The following is a 6627-nucleotide window of genomic DNA, read 5'->3' as shown; positions in this document are numbered from 1 at the left end:
TGGAGATATGGAGGGAGGTGGAGGGAGGTGGAGAGAGTATGGAGGGAGGTGGAGGGAGGTAGAGAGAGTATGGAGGGAGGTGGAGGGAGGTAGAGAGAGTATGGAGGGAGGAGGAGGGAGGTAGAGAGAGTATGGAGGGAGATGGAGGGAGGTGGAGGGAGTATGGAGGGAGGTGGATGGAGGGAGTATGGTGGGAGTATAGGGGGAGGGAGTATGGAGGGAGTATGGTGGGAGTATAGGGGGAGGGAGTATGGAGGGAGTGCGGATGGAGTATGGATGGAGGGAGTATGGAGGGAGTATGGAGGCCCAGATCTAGTTCTTTGTGTTGGCCACAGCTGGTCAAACAGACCATAGAGGTTGTGTGTGTGTGTGTGTGTGTGTGTGTGTGTGTGTGTGTGTGTGTGTGTGTGTGTGTGTGTGTGTGTGTGTGTGTGTGTGTGTGTGTGTGTGTGTGTGTGTGTGTGTTTGTGCGTGGACAAACTGATGATGAAGGTTTGGGGTTACGGTCGGGTGAGGTGGAGCCCAGAGTAAAGTCTGAACTGGTCTAGATGGAGGTGGGGCCCAGAGTAAAGTCTGAACTGGTCTAGATGGAGGTGGGGCCCAGAGTAAAGTCTGAACTGGTTTAGATGGAGGTGAGGTGAGGTGGGGCTCAGAGTAAAGTCTGAACTGGACTAGATGGAGGTGGGGCCCAGAGTAAAGTCTGAACTGGTCTAGATGGAGGTGGGGCTCAGAGTAAAGTCTGAACTGGTCTAGATGGAGGTGGAGCCCAGAGTAAAGTCTGAACTGGTCTAGATGGAGGTGGAGCCCAGAGTAAAGTCTACAGTAGCAGCAGGGGAAACGGTCGTATGTCATTCTGCCTGGATACCACCTCCTTTCTACAGTAGCAGCAGGGGAAACGGTCGTACGTCATTCTGCCTGGATACCACCTCCTTTCTACAGTAGCAGCAGGGGAAACGGTCGTATGTCATTCTGCCTGGATACCACCTCCTTTCTACAGTAGCAGCAGGGGAAACGGTCGTATGTCATTCTGCCTGGATACCACCTCCCTTCTACAGTAGCAGCAGGGGAAACGGTCGTATGTCATTCTGCCTGGATACCACCTCCTTTCTACAGTAGCAGCAGGGGAAACGGTCGTATGTCATTCTGCCTGGATACCACCTCCTTTCTACAGTAGCAGCAGGGGAAACGGTCGTATGTCATTCTGCCTGGATACCACCTCCTTTCTACAGTAGCAGCAGGGGAAACGGTCGTATGTCATTCTGCCTGGATACCACCTCCTTTCTACAGTAGCAGCAGGGGAAACGATCGTATGTCATTCTGCCAGGATACCACCTCCTTTCTACAGTAGCAGCAGGGGAAACGGTCGTATGTCATTCTGCCTGGATACCACCTCCTTTCTACAGTAGCAGCAGGGGAAACGGTCGTATGTCATTCTGCCTGGATACCACCTCCTTTCTACAGTAGCAGCAGGGGAAACGGTCGTACGTCATTCTGCCTGGATATCACCTCCTTTCTACAGTAGCAGCAGGGGAAACGGTCTAATGTCATTCTGCCTGGATACCACCTCCCTTCTACAGTAGCAGCAGGGGAAACGGTCGTATGTCATTCTGCCTGGATACCACCTCCTTTCTACAGTAGCAGCAGGGGAAACGGTCGTATGTCATTCTGCCTGGATACCACCTCCTTTCTACAGTAGCAGCAGGGGAAACGGTCGTATGTCATTCTGCCTGGATACCACCTCCTTTCTACAGTAGCAGCAGGGGAAACGGTCGTATGTCATTCTGCCTGGATACCACCTCCTTTCTACAGTAGCAGCAGGGGAAACGGTCGTATGTCATTCTGCCAGGATACCACCTCCTTTCTACAGTAGCAGCAGGGGAAACGGTCGTATGTCATTCTGCCTGGATACCACCTCCTTTCTACAGTAGCAGCAGGGGAAACGGTCGTATGTCATTCTGCCTGGATACCACCTCCTTTCTACAGTAGCAGCAGGGGAAACGGTCGTATGTCATTCTGCCTGGATATCACCTCCTTTCTACAGTAGCAGCAGGGGAAACGGTCGTACGTCATTCTGCCAGGATACCACCTCCTTTCTACAGTAGCAGCAGGGGAAACGGTCGTATGTCATTCTGCCTGGATACCACCTCCTTTCTACAGTAGCAGCAGGGGAAACGGTCGTATGTCATTCTGCTTGGATACCACCTAATTTCTACAGTAGCAGCAGGGGAAACGGTCGTATGTCATTCTTGTTGTTGAGGTCTGGTTTCAGGTGTCAAATGTAATGAGGAATATAACATAGCACAGCTTGTCAATAAAACAGCAGTAACTGACAATAGAGAACTGTTGTGATTGATTAAGAACTGAAACCAGTGGGGGAGAGAGATAATGCTCTCACAGACCTCAGTAATGATTAAGACCTGAAACCAGTGGAGGAGAGAGATAATGCTCTCATAGACCTCAGTAATGATTAAGACCTGAAACCAGTGGAGGAGAGAGATAATGCTCTCACAGACCTCAGTATTGATTAAGACCTGAAACCAGTGGAGGAGAGAGATAATGCTCTCACAGACCTCAGTATTGATTAAGACCTGAAACCAGTGGAGGAGAGAGATAATGCTCTCACAGACCTCAGTATTGATTAAGACCTGAAACCAGTGGAGGAGAGAGATAATGCTCTCACAGACCTCAGTATTGATTAAGACCTGAAACCAGTGGAGGAGAGAGATAATGCTCTCACAGACCTCAGTTTTGACAGCTTCAGACAGCTGCCTGGACAGGACTGATCTCTTCCATGGCTAATAGCCTTTAGCTAGTATACACACACAGATAGCACAGAACAAACACATCCACAATGTCAGACACACAAACACATGAATCCTCCCAGAAGACCAGACATCTTTCAAATACTTTGAGCGATTTGATTGAACGTGTCTGGAGTGCAGGTTCAGAGTATAACCCGGTCTTTGGTAACAAAATGTACAACTAGAATTGTCCTTATTTTGCCTAGAGTGGAACCAAAGAGTTCAGTGTGTCCGCATGCATCATGTACCCAGTTAAAACCTCCTGGTCTCCATCATGTACCCAGTTAAAACCTCCTGGTCTCCTCCATCATGTACCCAGTTAAAACCTCCTGGTCTCCTCCATCATGTACCCAGTTAAAACCTCCTGGTCTCCTCCATCATGTACCCAGTTAAAACCTCCTGGTCTCCTCCATCATGTACCCAGTTAAAACCTCCTGGTCTCCTCCATCATGTACCCAGTTAAAACCTCCTGGTCTCCATCATGTACCCAGTTAAAACCTCCTGGTCTCCTCCATCATGTACCCAGTTAAAACCTCCTGGTCTCCATCATGTACCCAGTTAAAACCTCCTGGTCTCCTCCATCATGTACCCAGTTAAAACCTCCTGGTCTCCTCCATCATGTACCCAGTTAAAACCTCCTGGTCTCCATCATGTTCCCAGTTAAAACCTCCTGGTCTCCATCATGTACCCAGTTAAAACCTCCTGGTCTCCTCCATCATGTACCCAGTTAAAACCTCCTGGTCTCCTCCATCATGTACCCAGTTAAAACCTCCTGGTCTCATCCATCATGTACCCAGTTAAAACCTCCTGGTCTCCTCCATCATGTACCCAGTTAAAACCTCCTGGTCTCCTCCATCATGTACCCAGTTAAAACCTCCTGGTCTCCTCCATCATGTACCCAGTTAAAACCTCCTGGTCTCCTCCATCATGTACCCAGTTAAAACCTCCTGGTCTCCATCATGTACCCAGCTAAAACCTCCTGGTCTCCTCCATCATGTACCCAGTTAAAACCTCCTGGTCTCCTCCATCATGTACCCAGTTAAAACCTCCTGGTCTCCTCCATCATGTACCCAGTTAAAACCTCCTGGTCTCCATCATGTACCCAGCTAAAACCTCCTGGTCTCCTCCATCATGTACCCAGTTAAAACCTCCTGGTCTCCATCATGTACCCAGTTAAAACCTCCTGGTCTCCATCATGTACCCAGTTAAAACCTCCTGGTCTCCATCATGTACCCAGTTAAAACCTCCTGGTCTCCTCCATGTACCCAGCTAAAACCTCCTGGTCTCCTCCATCATGTATCCAGTTAAAACCTCCTGGTCTCCTCCATCATGTACCCAGTTAAAACCTCCTGGTCTCCTCCATCATGTACCCAGTTAAAACCTCCTGGTCTCCTCCATCATGTACCCAGTTAAAACCTCCTGGTCTCCTCCATCATGTACCCAGTTAAAACCTCCTGGTCTCCTCCATCATGTACCCAGTTAAAACCTCCTGGTCTCCTCCATCATGTACCCAGCTAAAACCTCCTGGTCTCCATCATGTACCCAGTTAAAACCTCCTGGTCTCCATCATGTACCCAGTTAAAACCTCCTGGTCTCCATCATGTACCCAGTTAAAACCTCCTGGTCTCCTCCATCATGTACCCAGTTAAAACCTCCTGGTCTCCATCATGTTCCCAGTTAAAACCTCCTGGTCTCCTCCATCATGTACCCAGTTAAAACCTCCTGGTCTCCATCATGTACCCAGTTAAAACCTCCTGGTCTCCATCATGTACCCAGTTAAAACCTCCTGGTCTCCTCCATCATGTACCCAGTTAAAACCTCCTGGTCTCCATCATGTTCCCAGTTAAAACCTCCTGGTCTCCTCCATCATGTACCCAGTTAAAACCTCCTGGTCTCCATCATGTACCCAGTTAAAACCTCCTGGTCTCCATCATGTACCCAGTTAAAACCTCCTGGTCTCCTCCATCATGTACCCAGTTAAAACCTCCTGGTCTCCATCATGTACCCAGTTAAAACCTCCTGGTCTCCATCATGTACCCAGCTAAAACCTCCTGGTCTCCTCCATCATGTACCCAGTTAAAACCTCCTGGTCTCCTCCATCATGTACCCAGTTAAAACCTCCTGTTCTCCTCCATCATGTACCCAGTTAAAACCTCCTGGTCTCCTCCATCATGTACCCAGTTAAAACCTCCTGGTCTCCTCCATCATGTTCCCAGTTAAAACCTCCTGGTCTCCTCCATCATGTACCCAGTTAAAACCTACTGGTCTCCATCATGTACCCAGTTAAAACCTCCTGGTCTCCTCCATCATGTACCCAGTTAAAACCTCCTGGTCTCCTCCATCATGTTCCCAGTTAAAACCTCCTGGTCTCCTCCATCATGTACCCAGTTAAAACCTCCTGGTCTCCTCCATCATGTACCCAGTTAAAACCTCCTGGTCTCCATCATGTACCCAGTTAAAACCTCCTGTTCTCCTCCATCATGTACCCAGCTAAAACCTCCTGGTCTCCTCCATCATGTTCCCAGCTAAAACCTCCTGGTCTCCTCCATCATGTACCCAGTTAAAACCTCCTGGTCTCCTCCATCATGTACCCAGTTAAAACCTCCTGGTGTCCTCCATCATGTACCCAGTTAAAACCTCCTGGTCTCCATCATGTACCCAGTTAAAACCTCCTGGTCTCCTCCATCATGTACCCAGTTAAAACCTCCTGGTCTCCATCATGTACCCAGCTAAAACCTCCTGGTCTCCTCCATCATGTACCCAGTTAAAACCTCCTGGTCTCCTCCATCATGTACCCAGTTAAAACCTCCTGGTCTCCATCATGTACCCAGCTAAAACCTCCTGGTCTCCTCCATCATGTACCCAGTTAAAACCTCCTGGTCTCCTCCATCATGTACCCAGTTAAAACCTCCTGGTCTCCATCATGTACCCAGTTAAAACCTCCTGGTCTCCATCATGTACCCAGCTAAAACCTCCTGGTCTCCTCCATCATGTACCCAGTTAAAACCTCCTGGTCTCCATCATGTACCCAGTTAAAACCTCCTGGTCTCCATCATGTACCCAGCTAAAACCTCCTGGTCTCCATCATGTACCCAGTTAAAACCTCCTGGTCTCCTCCATCATGTACCCAGTTAAAACCTCCTGGTCTCCATCATGTACCCAGTTAAAACCTCCTGGTCTCCTCCATCATGTACCCAGTTAAAACCTCCTGGTCTCCATCATGTACCCAGTTAAAACCTCCTGGTCTCCTCCATCATGTACCCAGTTAAAACCTCCTGGTCTCCTCCATCATGTACCCAGTTAAAACCTCCTGGTCTCCTCCATCATGTACCCAGCTAAAACCTCCTGGTCTCCATCATGTACCCAGCTAAAACCTCCTGGTCTCCATCGTGTACCCAGTTAAAACCTCCTGGTCTCCATCATGTACCCAGCTAAAACCTCCTGTTCTCCATCATGTACCCAGTTAAAACCTCCTGTTCTCCATCATGTACCCAGTTAAAACCTCCTGGTCTCCTCCATCATGTACCCAGTTAAAACCTCCTGGTCTCCTCCATCATGTACCCAGCTAAAACCTCCTGGTCTCCTCCATCATGTACCCAGTTAAAACCTCCTGGTCTCCTCCATCATGTACCCAGTTAAAACCTCCTGGTCTCCTCCATCATGTACCCAGTTAAAACCTCCTGGTCTCCATCATGTACCCAGCTAAAACCTCCTGGTCTCCTCCATCATGTACCCAGTTAAAACCTCCTGGTCTCCATCATGTACCCAGTTAAAACCTCCTGTTCTCCATCATGTACCCAGCATTCAGGGTGTTTGTTCCCTGTTC

The sequence above is a fragment of the Salvelinus namaycush genome, unplaced genomic scaffold (assembly GCF_016432855.1).
Source record: "Salvelinus namaycush isolate Seneca unplaced genomic scaffold, SaNama_1.0 Scaffold823, whole genome shotgun sequence".
In the NCBI taxonomy this organism is placed as follows: Eukaryota; Metazoa; Chordata; class Actinopteri; order Salmoniformes; family Salmonidae; genus Salvelinus; species Salvelinus namaycush.
Note: the sequence above shows the minus strand (reverse complement) of the source record.